Below are 24,674 nucleotides of genomic sequence, written 5' to 3' on the forward strand. Positions count from 1 at the left end.
GCTGTTGCTGCATATAGTTGGGTAAAGGTATATGTACACAGCTCTCACAGCTCTTGCTACACTCAATTACTACAATTTATCTATCTCATTCTACGGGTAGTCCTGTTTTTGGCTGACACTGACTGACTTCAGTTACTTCATCTGGCACCTTCCTCAGCTGAAACAGAGGTTAAGACACCGATCTGAATCAAGCTATCTGAAGCAAGTCTTGCTCCTTTTCTTCCTGTCCATGACTCAGTTTCCTGATCTCTGCAAAGTAAAAGACATCTATAGATCTGTCTTGCAGAGTTGCCACAGAGAGAGGAAAATAAACATTTTCAAGATGAAATTAATTAAAACTCCTTTTGGATTTAGGAAAAGTTCAAGATAATTGCTGATTTTGTAACTTTCAGCCCTGGCATGCATTTATTGTCTCCTTCCCTTTTCACCATTAAGGTCTGATCCTTACTTTGTTTTGCTGGCAAGAATAAACACTACCCTCAGAAAGAAAGTCATTCACTGCCACATAAAAAACTCACATTACATAGGGTATTGCAAATGAATAAAGATCTCAGGCTCAGATTTACAAAGGTTCTGTGCTCAGGACTAGCGTCCTTCAGATATACTGTTTACCAGAGCTCCCTTGCCCTGCCCATCTCTCATGGCTGCTGTCCAGAAAGAGTTTAAAGAGATTCCAGCATAACTCTCCCAGAAGAGATGTCACCTCAATGCCTTTGCCAATGTTTCCCTCTCCCTATAGCACAAGGCCTGTGTGTGAGCTGAGTGCATGATGACTTCTAGAATTTAACTATGCAGGGCCAGATTGTGTCCTTGGTTTACAAGCTTTTCAAAGATAACACTCCTCACTGCCACCTTTGTCATCAAACACCACTCAATGCAGTGTCTGTGTGGCAAACTATGGGATGAAGACCACTCTCAAAGTCTAGCTTTTCTGACACCCAGATGCAGATCCTTTGCTTTAAATTAACATTAAGATGTTGCCTGATCCCAAAGTCCAGACTTCTTCCTGTCCTCAAAAAACCCAAACCAAATCAAAAAAACAAAACAACCGGAAATATTGCATGCTGGGACATATACAAGGTAACTCAGCATTGGCCTATGTCTTCACCTTTGCAGCTACTTTTATGCTTCACTTGCTCCATTCCATGCTTCTTAGTCATCCTACTCTTCCTCAGCATGGGTGAACTCTGCAAAAATACATGTGATCCTATACTTGAGTCTCTGCTTCACCATCCAGCCCTGGGATAGTCTATCACTGCTGGAAGCAACCTATTAAATTTGCACATCTTCAGATCTGCTTTGGCGTAGCAGCTCTTTAGTACTGGTGAAAGGCAGGAGGGTATCTTAGCAACAGTTGCTAAATCCTCTTCTTCCCCAAATCATAAGATCTCCCTTCTTTTCCTTCCTCAATCAAGGGGAAGACTGTCTGCTTCTACAACTGCAGCAGCTGGCTGTTCATTCACAGACTAGCTGTTCCAGCACTTAGACTTATTGCTATTCAGATTAATTTCCCTGTCCCATCAGGCACTAATCCAGCAAAAGATGTCAGATGGTTAGCAGAATCATCTGGGACAAGTTGGGACACCCTTAACAGACTTCCCCTTCACATTGCCAGCCCCCTGCTATTAATTCAGATAGCCCCCTAAGCACTGGAGGTTTATTTTATCATACTTTCTCCTTGTCTGTTTTCCTGGGGTTTCAATTTTTTTTCACTCCTGGACCCAGCTGCATCTTTTCAAATTCGATTCCAAAATGGAAGCTTGGCAGAGCTGGAAGCTGTCAGCACCAATGGTTAGTAACTGGCAGCTACTTGCTGGGGAAGACAGAAGATGAGTCCCTAGGCATCAAGGCAGCATGAAAAGCGACTACATCTAAATACTTCAGCACATGATTTCTTTCCCATTACTTTGATTCAAATCTCGCTTAATCCTTAGCTGCATTAATGCAGTTAGTAGGTTATGAGTGTTGCATGTGGATGCCACTGGATGTGATTCCTTCACACAATTGGTTGGTAAATAATTTAGTACCAGTTTTGCAGGGAATGGGATCTGAAAATAGCTATGTTGCTTATAGCTTCTGCTTTGTCCCCATTTTTCCCCCTTACAAGCACCAGGGGGTTGTTTGTGCGAGCACAGCTTGTCAGAGACTACTGTTTTGTATGTCACAGCTTCCTTCTGTCCCTGCTCATCAGAATCTCTTTTGATTTATTTTCTGGAAGAGAGAGGACGAGAGAAGTGGGGTCAGGCTAGAGAACTAGAGACAAGAAAGCATGTGAATACTCCTGACTTGGAGTCTGTAAACAGTAACAATGTGCCCTGAGTTCTGCCCCTCGACACCCCATTACATCTGATGATTTCAAAATAGTGATGTAGTCATTTATTTGAAATTCTTACACTTCTTAAATTCAGTCTAAAGTAGATGCAGCAAAGGCAGACAGTAAATGGTAACAATAGCAAAGGAATTTCCAAGTTTCAGAAACAGTCTTGGATGAGGAATGAAACAAGAATTCCACTGAAGTGTCCAGGAGTATCTGGTAAGGGCCAAATTCCAAGTGGTGTGATTTTCTTTTGGACACAGCCATAATGGTATCCCTAATAATGCACTACACTGTCTACTGTTTCCCACCCTTTTCCATTCCAGACACCACCCTCCTCATCCACAGAGAACTGAGTTTCATCCACCAGAACAGGCTGTGCTGTGCAACAGACTATGAATCCCTATATCTGATCATTGCTCCTGACTCTGATGAGGTTCCATTTGATCTGAACTGTAGGGCATTTTCCCTCTCTAAACCTATGAAATGCTTATAAAGACAGGAGATGACCTCTAGATGTTTTTGGAGACTCACTTGACTAATACCTATGAAAACTGTGTGGGCTACAGAAGAAACCATGGATAAAATCTGTTTGATGTTCTCCTAAAGAGAGGCTCTGGTTCAAACAAGTTGCACAAAGAAGCTGATCAGTGAAATATTTACATCTGGGGCATTCAGAAGGTTGGACTAGATGGAAAATGTTCAGACTTCCAATTTTATGATGGACACTAAAATTAATATTGTTGGGACCTCTTTCAGTCAGTTAAGCAACAAAAGTGGAGCACCTTGTGTTATCAGTCTGTTATCTTTTGAAACAGGGTGTTCATATTCACACTGCTCATTAAGGATGGTCTTTGGCCTATCTTTATTCCCTAAATATTGAGGATTATTTTTCAGAGTGCTAGATCACGTAGACAAAAAAAAACCAACACCACACACCACAGGCCACTGTAATAGTGTAAGAACCTGAATTATTAAGCTTCAGTGGCATGAACAATATCTGGTCAGTATATAATATACTTCAATGAACCTGGACCTTCATGATCCCAAGTCAGGTAGTCAGCCTATCAGACCAATGCATTCTTGTTTGCATAGCCCTCAGACTAGGGTCCATGCTCTCCTCCTCAGACGTAACCTATCCTGGCACATTGATTTTTGTTTGGTCTACCTACCAGTCTGCCTGCCCAGGTGCAAATAAATCTGACTGTTAGCTACCCCCCCAGGATCAGGCTGCCTATCCTTACACCAGATGTTTTTTGTAGTCTCTTTTAACTTCATAATTACTTGCAAACCTCCACATCCCCACCCAAGCTCCCACACCTGACTTTCCAAATGCCTATTTCAGGACTTTGCATGGCTGTACGAAGGTAGCAGGGCTGTGTCTGTGAGGCATGTGAGCACAGCTGCAGAAAATTGAAGGTTGCTTGTGCCCTGCATCACCCCCATGCTACATCATTGCGTGTCAAGGTTTTCACTACCTTGTATCTTCTTTGTTCCCCTGCTTTGCCCCATTCATCCTTGCAATTTCTTTCACCCAGTCTGAGATATTTTGCAGATGTATTGCTGAAGAGATCCTCATGCTCACTGAGGTGCAATAAACACTTTATAGAAGAGAACACTGAGGCATAAAGAAATTAAGGTCAGAAAATTCATCCTCAGGTGCTTAAACACAGCAACCTTCTTCAGCATTTAGTAACTAGAGGAATGATCTTCTTGTTGGAAATGGTACAATTTCCTACTCACAGATCCAGTTGGTTCCTGAGTAAGCAACAGTTGCTTAGCAATTTTGAGACAAAGGCCAAATATTTTAATGTCTGAATAAGGATGCCGACATTTAATTTCAGGGACTCAGATTTGAAAACACTGACCTGTGACAGTAAATGAAGTTTGCATGCAGAGATGGTACCTGAGCTTAGGGGCAGAACAAAGGCAGTTGTAGTAAAGTGAGTATTAGTCTCTTCTCCCAAGTAACTAGCAACAGGATGAGAGGAAATGGCTTCAAGTTGAACCAGAGGAGGTTTGGGTTGGACATTAGGAAAAATTTCTTTACTAGGAAGTGGTCAGGCACTGGAATAAGCAGCTCAGGGAGTTGGTGGAGTCACCATCCCTGGAGACATTTAAAAATAGGTAGACACAGAAGTTCAAGACACGTTTAAGGAACATGGTGGTGTTGACTGGGTTCGGAGTGGCTGGAGAGCAGCCAGGCAGAAAGGGACCTGGGTGTACTGGTTGACAGTAGGCTGAACATGAGCCAGCAGGTGGCCAAGAGGGCCAATGACATCCTGGTCTGGATCAGGAATAGTGTGGCCAGCAGAAGAAGGGAAGTCATTCTGTCCCTGGACTCAGCACTGGATAGGCCATATCTGGAGTACTGTGTCTAGTTCTGGGCCCCTCAGTCTAAGAAGGGTATCGAGACACTTGAACGTGTCCAGAGAAGAGCAACAAAGCTGGTGAGGGGTTTGGAGCACAAACACTATGAGGAGTGGCTGAGGGATCTGGAATTGTTTAGACTGGAGAAGAGGAGGCTCAGAGGAGACCTTATTGCTCTCTACAACTATGTGAAGGGAGATTGTAGCCAGGTGGGAGCTGGTCTCTTTTCCCAGGCAACCAGCACCAGAGGAAGAAGACACGGTCTCAAGCTGCACCAGGGGAGGTTTAGAGTGGATGTTAGGAAGAAATTCTTTGCAGAAAGAGTGATTTGCCATTGGAATGTGCTGCCCAGGGAGGAGGTGGAGTCACCATCTCTGGAGGTGTTTAAAATGAGACTGGACAAGGTGCTTAATGCCATGGCTTAGTTGATTAGCTGTTGCTGGGTGATAGGTTGGACTTGATGATCTCAAAGACCTTTTCCAGCCTGGTTAATTCTGTTACTTGATGACCTTAAAAGTCTTTTCCAAACAAAGCAATTCATTATTCTATGGTTCAATGCCCATTCAAACTAGGAGCACCCAATTGCTTCCTCTCTAGAGATGTTTCATTCCTTCCATGTTAGGAATCAGCCTTTGTGTCCCAGCATGGATAAGGCTGTCTCTTGGAAACAGAGTGTGGAAATGCATCATCTGTTTTCAAAAGTGAGTATTGTAAATGGCTGTCCACCACAAGTGACTGCAGCCAAAGCTGGTTTCCCTACCAATGCCCTTGATAAGACTATCTAGTGCATGGGGGCTTATGAGCTGGTGGTAAGGTACTGAACTGCTCATTAGGATCTCCAGCTTGACCCAGACCCTTCCCGAGGGTCCCACTTTTGCCCAGACTGCAAAATAGGGATAGTAATGCTTCAGGCACTTTTGCCTAGAGATTTAAAAGGTTTGTTTCCTTCCTGCAGATGCTACATGATATCTAAATAACAGTGTTACTTCTAGTGTGTTATTCTGATAGCGTGAGAGGCATAAACAAGATCTGCATTTGCCGATGGTGACTCACTGTGAACATTTGAGGGTTGTGTGGAAGGGCTTGCTCTGATGTTTTTGCTGCTCTGAGATAGATTATTGATTCTCTTTATCTGGCGTTCGTCTTACAAACCCAAGGTGATGAGCATCCTGTTAGTTTCAAGAGCACTGGTGTTATTTTTCTACTGCTTCAAGGGACACAGAATATGATCCAAGTACCCTCAAATGAGTAAGAAAACAGGTCAACCTGGTTCATATCAATTAAACTGTCAACTCCAGGAGAAGGCTAAAAAGTAAGATTGGGTAACAAAACCAGACCTTGTCCAGTTTGAGGGTCAGGGATTTTCCACTAACCTGTATTTTACCTGGCCTGATGGGTTCTTTTATTGCTTCATTTATTAGGAAATGCTAGATCATTGAAAACACATGGGAAAAAAAATCAGAGGGTGATCTTAGAAGATGATCAAAATACTGTATTTTGACATTGCTGCCAAGAAAAAATAATAATCTGATCTTTCCAGGTATAAAAGAATTTATTTTAGAAATACAAGCTTATTCCCAGGTAATGTTTGAATCTATCAGATTCATATATACAGCAATCAAGATACAAAAAGAAAAAAAAAGAAAATAAAAGAGATTTGGCCTTTATACAATAGGGATTCCACCACTCAGTCTGTGGCAGGTCCTTCCAGCACCAGCTGCAGCATCAACATCCCTTCCTTTGCAGCAAACACTCCAGCCAAAAATGCTGGATGCAAAATTTACCATATCTCTCTGCAAAAACGCTGGCTTGGGTCTCTTCCCCTCACCCCACCTTCTGCCTGTCTTGAAAGCCATAAATATGAAGAGGCCAGCTGAAGTTAACTGAAAAATACCCACTTGCAAACAGGTGTAACAAAAGAGAGAGTCTGAAATGACTGCTTTGCTAAAAGGAGAGGGAAAAAGGAGGTGGGGTAGGGGCTGAGAAGGGGGGAAAGGGAAAAAAAATCCTACATGATTGAAGGCCTTATAAATGTAAATGGTTTGGCAGAAAGGGTTTAGCAGCCCTGGATGGAAGATTGCATTTGGTGTTCCAAGGTCCTTATTTTCAAAATCACAGTGCTGGAGCCCTTTCGAAGCTGGTTCCTGTGTTTGCTTTTTCAATCAGTGAATATCAGGTTCTCTCTCTCTCTCTTTTTTTTTTTTTTTTATCTCTGCACTCAGATGTGCCAGGCTTAAATGAAACCTCAGAGAGAGAAGGAATGTAAGCTGTGCTCCGGACCTTTGAAAGAGCTCATCCCTGCTGCCTTTATCACTACTTATTTATGAATCTTCCCCTCTGGACTCCCCTTCCTCACCAAGGCCCATCTCTTGTTTTCCTGCAGCAAATCCCATGTTCCCTTTTCAATGCTTTCTATTTATTTTTTTCCTCTACATTTATCTATATATTTCACACACAGTAAGTCAATAAGTTTCAAATTATTGGTCCCTGAGACAGATGTTTGGTGAGTCATTTAGCTGTGCGAAGTTCTTCAGACAGTTTGCTCTTCCACATCCTGTTCATTTAAAGCATCTTTTGAGGCTGATTTTTCCTTTTCAAAATCCTTTAACTGCTGAATGTTTGTTCCCACCGGGTAGTCTAATGATGTTGGACACAATATGTGTGAACATCTCTTTAGAGGCCATCTCCCCTAGGCTACATTCTTGCCCATAAAATCATTGTTTATTTAGTCCTTAGGCCTAGGAACCATCTGCAGTCCCCATGGCTCCTGTTGTTTTTAAAGTCCTATTAAGTTTCTGCACTTCTCCTCAGAGCATTATTTTATTTCTAAACAACCAGAGACAACTTCCTGTCAACGCAGATTCTGCCAGGCAAATTGGAGATGACGGTTTCATTCTTCTGACTATGGTGAGCTCTCATCTGATGTTATTTAATATGAAAAACAACTGTTATAGAGGGAATGACTTAAAAACAACGGGAAAAAAAAATACAAGATGGAAGAGGGTGGCCCATAGACTCTGGGTTAAGGTACTCAGACAATGTTTGCTAGTCATGAAGACATAAGGAATTGGAAGACTCTATGTAACAGTCATAACAAAAGAGAATCAAGGAGTGTTGACTCAGTGTCATTTCTTTTCCTGAAAGGAACTGAAAGTGTTTTTGTTTGGTTTGGTAGGGTTTATTTTTTATTTCCCTCCTCACTGTTCTTTCCCATCTCCTGTTCTCCTCCTTTGCTGAGTAAGTACTTAGAGTCAGGCAAAGTGGCTGATCTCTGTACTTCAAGGGAGAGGCCCTCCTTCTCCACTACTCTTAGCTTTAGCACCCTGGAGCTATGAGGTGACATTGGGGACACCAAAATCAACCATGAGTAAACTAGCATGTCAGAAGTAAGAGGTTCCCAGCATCCAGAGGCACCTCCCACTTGCAAAGCATTCTGTGTAGCACTTTGTCCCTGTGTCTTAATAAGAGTTGCCTCACTTAAACAGCTTTGGGTAGAAAAAGGTGAAGTCTCCATACTAATGTTAGTGCCAGGAGAAAGATATCTGAGCAGCTACCTCTGCTCTAGCCCCAGACTTCCCCTTGCTTCATAGGCAAGTGAACTGGTGTAACTCAAGACCACACATCTAGAAATACTCTCTGCCCTAAAACCAGACAGCATCATCCATTCTTCCTACTGGGTAAGGTTCCTGGTTTGTGGTACCCTCCAAAACTGTGTCCAGGAATTGCCTGTAAGAGTGCCAGCTGTCTAGTGTTACTATTGTGTTATTCTATATACTAGAAACAAAACAATAGGGATGACCAGGGCACTTGGCACTTGAGCTCAAACTCCCATCATGGACAAAGCTTTGAAGGCACTGATGTTTTGGGAGGAAACCACACTACAGTAACACTGTGGTTTTGTAATCAAGAATTCAGACTTAAGGAAAGCAGCTTAGAGCTGTTTCTGTAGTCCTAGCTTTTCTTCTGAATGTATATTACAAGGTTGTCAAGCAAACCTTCACTTGGTGGAAGTCTGTGTAAATCCAGTGAAGTTTAAAAAAGTGTGAAATTATGTTGCATTTTATTAGCAAAGAAACAGCAGATTACTGGGAATAAGAGGCTGATATCAATGGAGCTATGCTGATTGACACTGGATGAATAGCTGCCTATTACAGCAATCACAGGTTGTTGTTTCAGATAGTACAGTGTGTCTTCTGTTCAGTACTTCTGTTACCTGAGCTGTAACATTACCATATTTCCACAACCTGTTTGTCTTTTTTTTATGCTCACACCAGTTTTGCTGTCAGAATAGTTCACACTATCCTTATCATCTTAGATGGTTTATCTTCTCCCTATGGCTTGTATTCTAATTACCTAGACTCCTACTATCTACTCTGAATTTGCTTTTGAAACAGCAGGGTAGCCTTACTGAGGTACAATTCAGAGGGATATGGCAATTCCATTACTATGATGTTCATTTAGCTGCGCACTTGGGTGGTCTATGTACTCCAGTAAATTTCACAGCTTATGCTGTGGCTGTGAATAACCTCTTGAGTGTTGTTCTGTTCCAGATAGGTTTTCATTCCATCCTCAGCACCAGCATAGTAGAGTGCCTTCCAGTCATGCATTAAGTAGTATGACCAGTTTCTCTCCACTGCAGCCTCTTCCATCATTTTCTTCTCAGGGGGCAAATCTAGGTACATGATTACTTTGTTGGCTTTATTTTTGAAGTCTGTCTCAATGTCTACACTTGAGCTGTGTGGCAGAGAAAGTAAGTTAATGAAGCATCCCTAGCCTACAACTGAAAGATGGCTGCAGTCTGTGATGACTGTAGTTTTGTGAGAGCTGCTTCCATACAGCCCTTGTGAAAATTTTGATTGTAATGTAAGCCTGTCATTCACTGTCAACCAGAGCCTCTTACACCAGTAGGAACTTGCTCATGTTTAGGAGGCCACATGGAACAAGTTAAGGAGTGGCAATAATGAGGGACTTCTTCAACACTCTTCAGAAAGGTTGAGGATTTTGGCCTGAAGGTATGAGATCAGAAAAAATTGGTCATTCCATATGAAGTGATAGTGATAGTGTATTTGCAGAAGTCTCTGAATCCACTCCTTTTTCCTTCCTCCCAGAGTAGACTCAGTAAAAGTAGTTTCACTCCCTGAGTTGTACTTACATTCAGTCCGTCTCTCTGCAATAGTCTCCTCAAATGACCCTGGTAAGTGTGTTATGGTAAGGTTCATCTGGTTGAATTTAGGTATAATGAAAGTTTATTTGTGACTGAGCTAGTTGCCTATGGCTTCTTTTTGAGCCAGCAGAGAGGAAAAAGTAATTCCATATGGCAATCTTTCTCCTAAAAATAAAACAGGACAATTGCCTTCTGAAGGAGTCTTTCTAATTCCACAGAACTGTGGGACAACAGCTATGACTTGGTGATGATGGGCTGAATCAGCCATGCCCCATGTTGTGAGACCTACAACATGAGGGCAGATCATAGAGTGCTATGTCAAACAAGGTTAAGGAGGACAAGTCCTTTACAGAGAGCAATGTATTCCAATCCCAAAAAGGAGGTATGAAGGTGATGAACTCATGTATCAGTATCCAAGAAAGATGGGGTATGTTGTCAGGATGGGGTAAGAATGCTGTGATTAGTAGTCACATAGATCTGTTCTACTCCACAGTCAAACAATGGATGCATCCTCAAACAAGTTTCACCAGAATTCAGTAATATCTCCACACATGACATTGATTTGTTCCCTTAATACAGGGAAGAAGAGAAGGAGAAGGAAAGGCAGGAATGGAGAGATGGGAATTAGTTTGAGCCATAACAACTGAACCCCAACAGTATTTGGATGTGACTGCAATTAAAATGGAACACCTTTTAGATATTAGGAAGAAATCCTGGCACAGAGAATCCATGGAGAATGCAGTATTCAGTAACTACCAAGCCAGGCTTACATTATAAATACATCTGTAACTATTGGGATACATGTGAAAAGGTAATTAACTGGAAATCAAGTCAGTTTTAAATGGACTTTTAGTTGTTTCAGTTTTTTTTTTTTTCCTCCTTCTTTAGCCTCCCCACCTCCTATTCTTAAGTTAAGTTTAGACTTGTGGGTCCTCTAACTCCCACTGGCACAATGTAATTTAGCAAAGGTTGTTCCAGACGAATTTGAAATTAATAATTTCAAATAGGCAAATCAATGATATTTAAAAGCTCCCTCCTGTGTGTTTGTACAATCTGCACAGGTATAAAAGCTAATCACATCTTGCTGGGGAAGAACATTTGTTATTGGTTTTAAGTAGAGCTTGGCAATTTAAGGGGATCAAACACCATGTTTCTTTCCAAAGTGCATGTGTGCCTCTGTAATTTAATATTTCTCATTAACTTAGTTCTGGGAGGAAGGTGTCAGTGCTGACAGGGAGGGGCCATCCAATCCCCTGAGGGAGCATCCATTTTGTGAAAGCTGCAAATAGAAGGAAGGGGGCATAGAAGGGATCACAAGGGATCAGAAATGGACAGTAAAAATCAGGGGTTTGTGGGTATTGCTCAGTTGAACAGTGAAGGGACAGATTCGTCTCACCCAGAAGCCATCTAGGAGGATGCCAAAATACAGACCTCCTTCAAAATGCCATGTTAGAGCAGCTCCAGCAGTCCTGCTATCTTTTGTCATGATCACAACTGTGTCAAATATGGCATACCCCATGAAAAAGCATCAGAAAAATTACAGACTCTACATTTTTAATAAGACCATTTCTTTCTAACACTATTAAATTACTTTTTGCATCCACCTAGAACTAAGATACTGCAAAACCACTACCCACATTTGTTCTGTCTAATATAACTTAGAGTGTTTTTATTATCTGCAGATACTGCTCCCTTTCTAAGCCCTTGAAGACCTTCAGCTGCAATAACTTCTTGCAACAAGGAGTTCCATAGGTCAGCTGTGCAGGAGGCAAACTTATTATAGTCTTATGCCAACTCCAATATATAGTTGATTTTCTGGATTAGTATTTTGCCTGTGCTTCTGCATGAAAAGATCCCATTCAGTTCAGTTCTGTCTCATACAGAGCAGAAAAGCCAGCTGGCAGTGCTGAAATACTCTTTCAAAAAGTTCCAAGACGGAGGAAGACTCTCACATTTGTATTCTCCTTGCAACATCTCTTAATAATTCAATTCCCATTAGAAGTGCCTGTGTGGTAGGGAGTGGGGGAAGATTTATAGAGAGATTTCACTCCAGGTTGGGTTTTTGTCTTTCTGTGTTTTCTTGGCATTTATCATGCATGTTTTAATTTGGATCTGAGTCTTGCTACCATCTGGTCATTATTGCAAAGAAATATTCATTTTCTCTGAGTGACATGGGCTTCATTCATCATGGAACTAGATGATTGCCCCTCATTCCCCCCCCCCCCCCCCCCCCCCCCCCCCCCCAATTACTTGGAATGAAGTCTAAAGATACTTAGCACCAGACATAGCAGGAGTCAATAAAGTTTGCAAAGTTACTGGCAACTGTTAACTAGGCACAGGAAAAATTAAGAGACCTTTTTTTAGGTCTTGATCCTTCTACTCTTTTCTGCATGTTGTACACATGATGTGCAGCATTGAAGGCTAAAACAGCATTGCAAAGGACAGAAAGTGAGCTAAAAGACTCCATTCCCATTCTACTACCCAACTGTAAACTGCTGTCACTGTCAGAGTGAAACCTGAAAGTTTTTACTATCATCTAAATTCAGGGAAGACAAAAGGAGACAATTTAATCCATAGAATCTTTCAACAGAAATACTATTTCTCCCACAAAGGGAACAGACCTCCAAGCAAGGTGGAAGCAGTGGAAATTCTGCATTACAAAGTCTTGAAAGACATATTTCAAGCTTTGGGATGAAATAAGACACAATCACTTTTAGAATTCTATGACAAAACGTGTTGCTTTAATGCCTGTCATTATGGACAATGGGCATAGGGTAGTGGGGAGCAAACAGAGAGATACTTAATCAGTCTTAGGATTATTCAACATGTGAAGTGACTCTCAACAGCATCTGCACACCCTTTTAGAAATAAATTGTTTGTGACTGTTTTTTCCCTACCCCGGTACTTCCCATGTCCTGTTATATAGTCCCCTGTACTAATCCGCTCTTGGTTCTCCTTGCAAGCAATCCTTTGTAACACTTACTGAAAAATGTGATGCTGAGCATGTGAGTACAGATGTCAAGAGGGTGTTCCTCAGTCTCTGCATGATGTGAGAGCTGGATGTCAGGCAGAGGCTTGGACTAGACAGTTTGAAGGACTGACACCCCTGAGCATCACCATGCGTGTACTTCTCCAAGTGGAGTATAGCTAAGAAAGGCTGGCCAGGGGCCAATGGCAACTTGGGATCAGTTGGAGAAGAGACAGATGGCAATGTGCAACTGGTTGGAAGACAAGTTATTGCATGAGATTAGCTAGAAATTATAAAATTGGACTGGTTGGGAATGTAAGCTTGTACAACCATTTGTGAAGTTAGAATAGAATAGAATAGAATAGAATAGAATAGAATAGAATAGAATACAATACAATACAATACAATACAATACAATACGAGTAGAATAGAATTAACCAGGTTGCAAAAGACCTTCGAGATTGTCAAGTCCAACCTATCACCCGACACCACCTAATCAACTAAACCATGGCACCAAGCTCCCCATCCAGTCTCTTCTTAAACACCTCCAGTGATGGTGACTCCACCATCTCCCTGGGCAGTCCATTCCAATGATCAATCACTCTTTCTGTGAAGAACTTCTTCCAAACATCCAGCCTAAACCTCCCCTGGCATAGCTTGAGACTGCGTCCTCTTCTTCTGGTGCTGGTTGCCTGGGAGAAGAGACTAACCCCCACCTGGCTACAACCCCCTTTCAGGTAGTTGTAGACAGCAATAAAGTCTCCTCTGAGCCTCCTCTTCTCCAGGCTAAGCAACCCCAGCTCCCTCAGACTCTCCTCACAGGGCTTGTGCTCGAAACCCCTTACCATCTTTGTTGCCCTTCTCTGGACACCTTCCAGCAAGTCAACATCTTTCCTAAACTGAGGGGCTCAGAACTAGACACAGGACTCAAGGTGTGGCCTATCCAGGGCTGAGTCCAGGGGCAGAATGACTTCCCTCCTCCTGCTGGCCACACTATTCCTGATGCAGGCCAGGATGCCATTGGCCTTCTTGGCCACCTGGGCACACTGATGGCTCATGTTGAGCTGGCTGTCAACCAGTATCTCCAGGTCCCTCTCTGCCTGGCCACTCTCCAGCCACTCTGACCCCAGCCTCTATAGCTGCATGGGGTTGTTGTGGCCAATGTGTAGAACCTGGCACCTGTGTTAAATCTCATGCCATTGGACTCTGCCCATCTGTCCAGACTGTCAAGGTCCCTCTGAAGAGATCTCCTACCATCTAACCTTCTCAGAATTAGGCCACCATCCTAATTCTCTTGATTTTCTTGTACCTATCTACATTTCCAAACAGTACAGAACTACACAAATCTGTATGAACTCTGGGTTTGGTCCAGGTTTGTTTGAGGGTTTTTTTGAGAGAACAGGGCCACTGGTAGCAAGCACTGCAGTTTAGTGTTCATTAGCAGTTGTCACTGAGGCCAAGGAAATATGTTTAACAGTTTTTGAACACACAACACATTCTGTTGCACTACGTCTAGGATAGTTTCAAATGGAGTGGTCAACAACTGGAGAAGATGATAGAACAGCTTGCTTCAGTTTAGAGCATCTGTACCAGTGTTCCTCCAGTCTAATAAGGCAGAGAGAGAGAAAGAGAGAACATCTGTGAATTTGCTGCAGGGTAAAAATAGCCACTCTATTGGGTAGCACAGCCTCAAAACTTTGAAACAGCTAGAGGAATTTGTTCCAGATCAAAATTTTTTTCTACCCTTCCTAATAGGTTCAGAGGCTTTGCTCCTGCTCAAAGTCCCATTACTCCTAGTGAAATCATGCATAATGTATTCTAACACAAGCAGAAGACTAACCAGAGTATTGATTGATTAATTGACATAAAAAGAAGAAGAGCTACAGAATCATCCAGTGGTAAAGGTGGAGTAGGAGAGAGCCAAGGGTGTGAGTGACAATAAAAATAGAAGACAGTCCAGATGTTTATGCCACACTAAAATACTACCTTTCCTCTCTACTGATAGCACTGAATGTTATTTTGTTTCTTTGGAATTCATTTTCTGAAAGTGTCTGCATGAGGAACATCTGCTTCCTCAAATCCAGACCTACAATTTGAATAAATTATCAATATCTGGCAGCAGCCTGTTATTAATGGCTGGAGTTTTATAAGATTCTCCAGTATAATAATAGTGAAGCTAGTGGCTGGCATTCCTCCCAGAGACTTGTATTTGTCCCATTTTATTCTGTCCTATCTTCTTTTCTTTTCTGTTTTTCTCTCTGAATCAGAGTGGCATCAGCTGATTTTTACCATCTCTCTTGGCAAAAAAAAAAAAAAAAAAGGCCATTAGTATCCTATAAATCAAAAAGAAAAATGACATCTTCAAACATAAAAGACTCCCCTGAGTGTTTTGCTATTATTACCTGTACAAGGTTGCACATGTGGCTTCAGAAACATCTTCTTCCATCAGGAATCATCAGGTAGTAAGATTTCTTGCTTCCATGCAGGAGACAATTTTTATTAAGTTCCACTTCGGCATATAACCTGGTAATTAATGATGCAATGCACCTTTGTGGTGTCCTAATGTAGGCCGTTTATCAAACACTGCAACTGTGTAGAAAGAGGACTATGTTCTTTCAATATGATAAATCCAAGCGTGCACTGGGATGTTCTACATCTCTCTTTCAAGTACAACCACTCCGTTTAATTGCAGAGTTTGACTTTCACTGCAAGTTCTGACAGATCATCTTCTGGAAGAGAGGCCCTCCCATGCACATGTGAATGGGTACGCACCAAGACAAAAGCTAAGCACATCCTATATTTAGCAGAAGACAAACCTAAAACCCAGAGAAGCTCACACAGCCTTATTGTTGGTTTCACACTAGGGAGCTTGTGACAAAAGAAATTTCTCCCTGAGTTTTCTACATGAACGGAGAAGAAGGAGAAAGCACCAGGGTGCTTACATGGGCTCTCCGCCCTGTGTTTTCCCCTTGAACTAGCTTCTACTGCTTGTTAATGTTTATTCCCCAGAGCATGTCTCTGGGATATTCCTGTTCCAGTCTCTAGTGAAGGGTTAGTATCTGTACTACTGAAGTCATCATTACATATGTGGTCTTTCAGTAGGAAAAAACTTGTTCTCTCTTTCTACAACTGCTTGTAGATAGGGTGAAAGTTTCTGTATTTGACCTATGGATGTGACCAGGGCATTTCAAAACAGGGCAGAGAAGCAGACTGGAAGATATTTTGGTTTGTGCTCTGATGAAAAAGTTCCACCATTGCACTGAGGGAAGAAAAAGAAAAGAAAAGAAAAGAGAAGAAAAGAAAGAAGAGAAGAGAAGAGAAGAGAAGAGAAGAGAAGAGAAGAGAAGAGAAGAGAAGAGAAGAGAAGAGAAGAGAAGAGAAGAGAAGAGAAGAGAAGAGAAGAGAAGAGAAGAGAAGAGAAGAGAGAAGAGAAGAAAAGAGAAAGGAAGGAAAGGAAAGGAAAGGAAAGGAAAGGAAAGGAAAGGAAAGGAAAGGAAAGGAAAGGAAAGGAAAGGAAAGGAAAGGAAAGGAAAGGAAAGGAAAGGAAAGGAAAGGAAAGGAAAGGAAAGGAAAGGAAAGGAAAGGAAAGGAAAGGAAAGGAAAGGAAAGGAAAGGAAAGGAAAGGAAAGGAAAGGAAAGGAAAGGAAAGGAAAGGAAAGGAAAGGGAAAAAAGAAAAAGAAAAGAAAAAAGAAAAAGAAAAGAAAAAAGAAAAGAAAGAAAAGAAAAAAGAAAAGAAAAGAAAAGAAAAGAAAAGGAAAAGAAAAGAAAAGGAAAAGAGAAAAGAAGAAAAAAGAAGAAAAAAGAAAAGAAAAGAAAAGAAAAAAACAAAACAAAACAAAACAAAACAAAAAAAAAAGAAAAGAAAACAAAAGAAAAGAAAAGAAAAGAAAAGAAAAGAAAAGAAAAGAAAAGAAAAGAAAAGAAAAGAAAGGAAAAGAAAAAAGAAAATGCAGTTGCTGAGTACCAAGCCTCCAGCCAAGTCCACAGGGTGTCCTTTTTCAACTGTTGTGATTTGTTTCAAAATGCTGGTGCCAATCTAAACACAAGGACAAGCAGATATTGCAGGCGAGTTCCTGGCATGCAGGTTTTGCCAACAGACCCGGACCAAGCTTGGCAGAGAACAGTTCTGAGTCCTGTGTCTGTGGAGTCACTAGCACAGGCACTGCACATCTTCATAGATATGCAGAACTTTGGGGTCCATGTTGGGGAACCACATTGCAACATTTTCAAAGTGAATACTCCTTTATCACATCTCCATTGTCATTACCACGATTGTCCTAAGGCAGCCCTGTCCTTAAGATAAGGTCAGATGTTTTCACCCAAAAGTGGCCCCATATGGATAGTCTGATTGCTCTATGAACAGTGTCAGTCCTCAATGTCAAAGCTCCTGTGTTGTCTCAGTGAAAAGATTCAGCTCATGCAGGGATGGTGATGAATTAGTTAATTATGTAAAGTGCTTTGGAGATGAAAAGTGACATTTGAGTGCCAGGTATTGATATTGCTACATATATCACCTTCCAGGTATTATTTCTTATTTTTTCCTTAAATAATATAGTTTTAAAGTTCAGATAACATCGGCATAAGCCAATAGGAAAGCATAAGAATCATATAATAATAGAATAATAGAATCAATAAGGTTGGAAAAGACCTCAAAGATCAAGTCACCCAAGATGTCATGACTACTAAACCATGGCACCAAGTGAAGAAATATTTCAGTATAAGCAATGAAGAATTTCAGAGCAGCCCTTTTTCTCCATGTCTGCCTGTATTTTAACACCTCTTTACTACAGTATCTCAGTACCAATATCAAACCCTAACAGACTGCAAGTTTTGCATAAAAATCTGCCCTTCCCTCTTCTGGTCTTTTGTGTAGACACCTGAAGCATCTCTATTCAAAGTCAAAGAAGGTTAACAATATGCTTGATTCCTCTTCAACAAATCACTTAAACACATACTTAAATTAAAGCAAATGCTTCAGGCTTGAGAAAGATAGGTGACAAAATCTCAATGGAGACCCAGTTTCTCTGAAAGCCAGAGGGGATTGGAAGGAGAGGGAGAGAAGAAATTTGCTCTGAAATACCAAGCTCACATGAAATGCCAGATTGTGGCATATGAAATGAGAGGAAAAGACTGCAAAATAGGAAATTTTGTACTGTAGTATGAAAGGTTGGAAACTATCTTTCAGACCCATTTAGAATGTTCTCACTGAGTCCCTTCAAAGATGGCCTTCAGTGGCAAAAGCAGCTGGTCCTTATTAATATTGATATATTACAATATTTAAAAATAATGATTCCAAAGGTGTTTTGTGAGACAACAGTTAATTTAAAAGCTCTGCTGTAGCAGTGCATCTTGTTAAAGAATGATGCAGACAATCCACTCATATACAGACATTATTAATTAACTCCTAGCAATACAGTGTCTTTCTGCAAGCTGGGAGGAGATTACTATATATGCAGCATATAAGAGGATGAATTTAATATATTTTGAGAATGAAACAATTTGTGGAAGACACATCTTTGTCCTTTCCCCCCGTCCTCCCTTTTCTTCTCTCTCCTTGCACAAAATTTGAAGACATTCATGTAAGATGATGCTTAGGAATATCACACACAGCTTTATTTATGGTAAATTTATTATAATAAGGGTATTCTCTGTCATTGTCTGAGAGATTTATTTATTGTATCACACTTTTGAAAGTGCTGATACTGATTATTTCAAGACTTTTCCTTAAAGGAAGAGGGGAAGAAAAACAACAACAACAACAACTATAGCTTCACAAAAGAAAAGAAATGGCCAAGTTGCTATCAATTATTTTGTAATGAGATATGAGGGGAGAATTTTAAACATTATCTCTAGCATTACAGTTGAACAAACAATATATTTACTGGAAATTATACTCCAATGATAAATTACTTGTTTTAAAATAAAGGCTTCTCTAAAGGGGAGCTTTGTGAGCTGCAGTGACACACAGTCCAACTCACAATTATTATTGCATTTTAATTGAAACTCGGTTCCATATTTCTGCCAGAGAGTGAGAAGAATGAATCTTATTTGCAAATATCTCTATCCTGATGATCCCTGAATAATGGCTAATTCTGAGATATCAAAAAATATTCTAGCAGTAACACCATTTGCTAGCAACTCATGCTTTTCCTCCTGCAAAATTCAGCTTTCTTTCTCAGTGTCCAGGTACATTTTCAATTGCAAGGATTCAATAAAAAGGTTTGTAACACTATCTTTTCCCACCACCACCAAACAAATGCACCCTCCCCACCTCCCCACCTCATCTTCTGTATAATAGGGAATAGGATATTAGTCATTGCAGTTCCTAGCTATGACAGACAGTAATTTACCATTTTATTGTGATTCAGTGCCTTGGACAGAGGCACACATTGCCTGTCATGCTGTGTTCATCACTGACTGTAAAGACAAGCGTTGCTTGTCAAATAGTAGAGCCCTTATAATGAGGACACCTAGGTGTAACATAAAAGATTCACAGGCAAAAGGACTTCTTATGAAGGGCTTAAATCCTCTAAAGCAGTATGAGCTAGCTAGAAAATACACACACTTTAGAAGTGATACAGACTGATAATTCCCTCTTATATCTGCTAGGCATAACAAAAACTTAATCAACAGAACAATATGTAAGCCTTTGTGCAAAGTAGGCAGAACAATTTATTTCACTGCCCCACAGAATGGATGAGGGAGAAAGGGGGTGAGGAGATGTGTGTGTATGACATGCACAACAAAACCCTACAACCTAAACCAGATGTGTGCAGGGAAAGCAAAAAACTTCAACCTTGCAGCAAAGGTGTTGGATGGTCGCCACTGATATTTCCAATGATTTCCATCTGGTTTCATTTCTAATGATCCTGACTTTGCATAACATTTTTTCATGAAGTTAAAAGTAAGGTGGGCTATCAGGTTACAATATGCATTTCATAGCATAAGCGGCTGCCAGGGGACAGAAAACTGGCACTTGAGAGTGGATTAATCCTGCATCAAACCTAACAGAAAAATAATGGGCTTCAATCCTCATGCCAGCCTAAGAGGACTTTGTTAGTGGCATACTGCAAAGTGTCCTCTGAGTGTGCACTACCAGTGGTGAGCAGAATCATATGTGCATAACTGGTCCCCATGTACAGATCATACACTCACCTCTGTGGGAGAAAAGAGTGAGAGGTCTGTGAACAATCTTTTCAAGCTGGGATTTCCCTAGAATAGCCCGCAACTGGAAATCTTGGAATAAATTGATGTCAGCTTTTTACTGGCCAAAGGGACAGGAGCCTTCTTCATCTGTCCTTCTTCCAGATGCCCCAAACCCAGGCAGGGGCACGCCTTGTCAGTGGAGAGCTCCTGAGAGAAGAGGAAATTTCCTCTGCTCTCCTCCAGATCCCCTGGCCTCCCTTTCCTGGAAGTAGAGAGATTGAAGGACCAAGCCTAGATCTAAATACTGCTGGATGGAAATGGTAACATCTGCTTTTATACTTTCTTATTTGCACAGTAATGTGGCCATATAGAAATTCATCTGTGCATTGACTATGTACATTTTTAGCCTTAGATGCTAAAATCTGCCTCCATGCATCTCATTTCCAGGCAAGGTTATGTTTTCCTTTAAGGACACTTAGAAACAATCAATTTTAGGTAATTACACAGATTTAGAAAGTGCATGTTCTAATAAAGGCATTTTAAATGTATTTAGAGGCTTAGGAGTACTTGAACTTTTATATTGCCAATATCACATATACATTTGAATATTAGTGAAGCTAAACTGATTGGTTGAATTACTTTAGGGCAGGATGAGACACAAATGCAACATTTTAGTTAGTTTTATTACATTTTCATTTACCTTAAGGGAAATTGTAACTGCTTGAAGACCGGATATTAAAAATACCCACATAATTTTTTACAAGATTTTGTTTTATCACTAAATGCATGTGTTACATGCTGACATTCAGTTGCTAATGCTCTTTCTCATCTTTTGTCCCACCTCTCCTAAAAAAAGAAAACAATATGTGAAATTGAAAAATGGTGCTCACTGAGGGGTTTAAAGACATTTGAAATTTGGAATATATTTTAAAGGTCAATTTCAGCAGTAATTATGTTATAATGGTGAAGCTTTTAGAAAATGTGAAACACAAGATTAATATGTTGCCAGATAGAAAGTGGCAGAAAACTCTATCTTGTGTATGTGAGTGAGTAAGTAAGTGTGTGAGCGTGCATGTTGCATGTGTTGAAGCTCATAGTCTCCAGCAATACATTGGAAGAGCTTTTACAAATATGAGGAATATTCTTTCATGTCTATAAAACTTCCGCTGATATCAAGGACTCTTGCACTGACCTTAGGGTCATAATTTCAGTCCTGAAAGGGATTATTTCTGATAAATTTGCTGTTCCAGTTAACGGCAGCAATGGTAGCATCAGCTGATCCTCACTGGAACTGAGAGTCCAGCATGAATGGTTCTATATGATCTGAGAATAAAACACATGAAACTATTACTGGACATTTCCTTAGTCAAGATACCGTGAATCTTTTCATGCATTTTAAGAGGAACTAGAGATGCAGTTAGATCATATGAAATACTCTATTTTATAAAATGAGTCTATGTGAAAAAAAGATTACTTATTGATTCATTGTGTACTCCTAGTTGCTTGATAATTTAATGTGCCTCAGTTTACTCAGCTTAAAAAAGACAATCCCAAGTCATGAAAATCTCTCTTCTGATGGAAATCACTGCATAAAGTGTTGTAAGAACTTACTCAAAACAGCCAACAGATTTTTTTCCTTACAAAAAAAAATGCACTACTGGAGGCAAGCCTATCACTCCATTTGTGACATTATTCTGAAACCTCATTCTAGGCTTTTCTTCTGGGGCCTGGTACAGATGTGTGCTTTCAAGCCATCAAAGTTTCTGAGTCCTTTGGCTTCTTTTCAGAAATCCAGGACCTACAGTATGTTTGTAAGATGGAAACAGCCACAGGCATGAATCAAAGCCTGAGTACAGAGAAGAGTGTTAATACTGTCTAGCTGTAGCTATCTGAAGCAAATCCTGCAAAATCTGGAGGTGCCTGTATGTCTTTATTCATTATATAGGAGTGGGATTAGTCTCCTTTATTTTTAACATTTAAAAATCAGAGGGGAAGACTGAGCTAGTTTTCTGTAGGGCCAGTAAAGAAAAATTGACAGACGAAGAGTGTGGATCACCCAGCTGATCCTAGGTAGGTATCCAAACTGATGCTCTCCTCTGACCACACAAGAAAGCTAAGTGATAAGTTCAGGTAGGCATCCAACTCTTATACACTTAATCCATAGATGAATCTCATTGGTATGACACTCACCCCAGATGATTTAAATACCTAAAGACTCCCAGAAGGTGTTAAGCTTCTGTCTTCCCAGTAAAGGAGAGCCCCCATAGCACAATCTGTGATTACTCTGGAACCTTCAAGGCACCTGGCCACCACACTAAGGCAAAGTAAACCAAAACAAGACATGTGTACTAAGAGAAGTAGTTATTTCCCAAAGCATATCATAAGTAGTATATTTATAATATTAATTTAATGTCTGCAACTAAAAATATTTATAAAAGTGATACAAGAACTCAGTAGACTGTTAGTGATGTCAGCTTGTTCTATTCCAGAACTGGACAAACGTTTATTGCACTGCATATGAAAGCCTTAAACTGTTGCTAGCTCAGAAAATCTTCTTTCCAAGATGTCTACATAACATTAATGAATGTATTAAAGAGTATAGCTTATGATAGAGAACCTGGTTTGTCTTGAGTCCTGTCTGATGCGTTTTTACATGTAAGCAAGAAGTAAAACATTTACTTGCATCCTAATGAAATAATAACACAATGTTAAAGAAAGGTCCAGAAAGCCTACATCTCAGTATCTTTTGGGGTTGGCTTTCTCAACAGCATGAAGAAAAGAGCAAATGCAGGACCAAAAGCCAACAGATTGCTGTCTTGATGGGCATCTCTACCAAAAAACAAAACAGTCCAGCATGTTGGCATGAACTCTGTCACAGAATCACAGAAACAGTCAGGTTGGAGAAGACCCTCCCCTCAGTATTACCTATAGCTTTACACACCACTTAGCTGTTAGCACATCCTTTGGCAGTTTTGACTTGCTTTCAAACTGCTCACTGGTACTTACATAACAGCATACATCATTACAAAGACCATTATAAAAATACTGTGAAAGAATTTCTACCAGGTTTTTGTCTCCCTCCACTCTATTCTGTCCTCCATTGCATTTCCAGTGAGCTTTGTACACTTCATGTCATTAACACATTCCCTTATTTTCAAGCTTTGAAAGAATTGATCTGTCATACAGAGTATGTCTCCTGTTATTTTGAGCAGAGCCTGCACAAAATTACAGACCTATTTCCTGTGAGTGTGGTCAGACTATATCAGTTGGTCTTGGTGCTGGAGAATGGTCCTTAATTCTTATTTATTTAGCTATGGTGACATACTCAGTGCCTCTGCTGCCATTATGAAGAATGGGATAGTTGCCAGCACATGAAAATCTGTACCTTTGAAAAATTGAAAGCTTTTCTGTTCCTTCTCCAACTGTGATCCTGAGCCTGAAGGCTCAAGAGCTGGTTACCCAAAACTGGTTATCTCATTCCCTTTTCATACAGTAACCATTTACTCACAGGCCACTCAGCTGGAACACCAAACAAATAACCAGGGAAAGAAAGAGGAGGAGGTAAAAGCAGTTATTATTACCTGCTGTTTTTCTGATTTAGATCCCATTTTATGAGGCTATGACCATCCACCACCCAGTCAAAATTAATAATATAGCAGATCACTGCAGACCCCATTGTTATTATGATCCATTTTTATTGTGTTTTACTTTTCTTTACCGTCCTTTGTGATTTTTTTTATATTTTTTTTTTGAGATGACTGTGCCTATCCCTTCTTGCTTCCTGGTCTTCAAGGTCACAAATCATGAAGACTGATGTTTAAATAAATCAGGGGCAATCTCTGTATTCTTTGCAAGTAAGGAATTAGTTCCCTGTAACTTCTCCTGGCCCTCCTAGTAGCTGTTGTCCATTTAATAAACATCATAGCAAGTCAATGTCTCTTTATCATCTCCCTTCAGAATCCAAGACTCCGTTGTGCATTAAAGGCTTGGAGCCACAGGGTGTGCCAAAAGCTAGGTCATATGTTTTGCTATGATGTTCCTACTATTTCAGCTTTGTCTATAAAGGGCAAGTGGTAAATCATCTTCCTGAGAGTTAATGGAGCATTTCTGCAGTAAGCTAAAAAAAGTGAAAAAGTTTCAAAAAAGTGGCTTATTATCTCAGTCAGCCAAAATTCACCTTGCCAGTCACCTGCCTAGGAGTTCTCATTTTCCTTTCTTTAGTTTTTAAGTTGTGGGTTTTTCCCCCCTTAGTTTTCCTTCATTTTATAATATTTCCTGTAATTCTGTTACTTCCATTTCAGATCCACACCTTTTTTTTGGCTATAAAATTATGATATTTTGAACTTTAATATTAAACCCAGCCTAGCTGTCTAGCATCTTTCCTGTATAGGTTTCTAAGCTCTTTGAAGAAAATAATTAACTGAACCTGACAACAATCCTAGAAGTTTGCATTAGTGAAGGCAACAAGTGCCTTACTGGTCACATATTTAATTAATGGCAGAGCCCAGGAGTCCTGACTTCTCACTCCTTAATTTGACCATGTTGTCTCATGCAAAGCACATGGAAATATGAATCAGGCTATCCTTATCCCCATCCTTCCTCAGGTTGTAGTAATTACCCATCCATATTTAATCTCCTTTATCAATGCCACATATCTCACCGATCTTTTCTGGTTAACGTGTCATGATACTCTGCTTAATCTGTAATGCAA

The 24,674-nt window shown here is 40.4% G+C and overlaps 1 protein-coding gene across 11 annotated transcripts in view; it reads left to right on the plus strand.

Moving 5' to 3' along the window:
- CELF4 (CUGBP Elav-like family member 4) overlaps positions 1-24,674 on the plus strand; it is an 813,218-nt gene that overhangs the window by 501,404 nt on the left and 287,140 nt on the right. The window lies entirely within an intron of this gene.

The sequence above is a fragment of the Dryobates pubescens genome, chromosome Z (genome assembly GCF_014839835.1).
Source record: "Dryobates pubescens isolate bDryPub1 chromosome Z, bDryPub1.pri, whole genome shotgun sequence".
Taxonomy (NCBI): Eukaryota; Metazoa; Chordata; class Aves; order Piciformes; family Picidae; genus Dryobates; species Dryobates pubescens.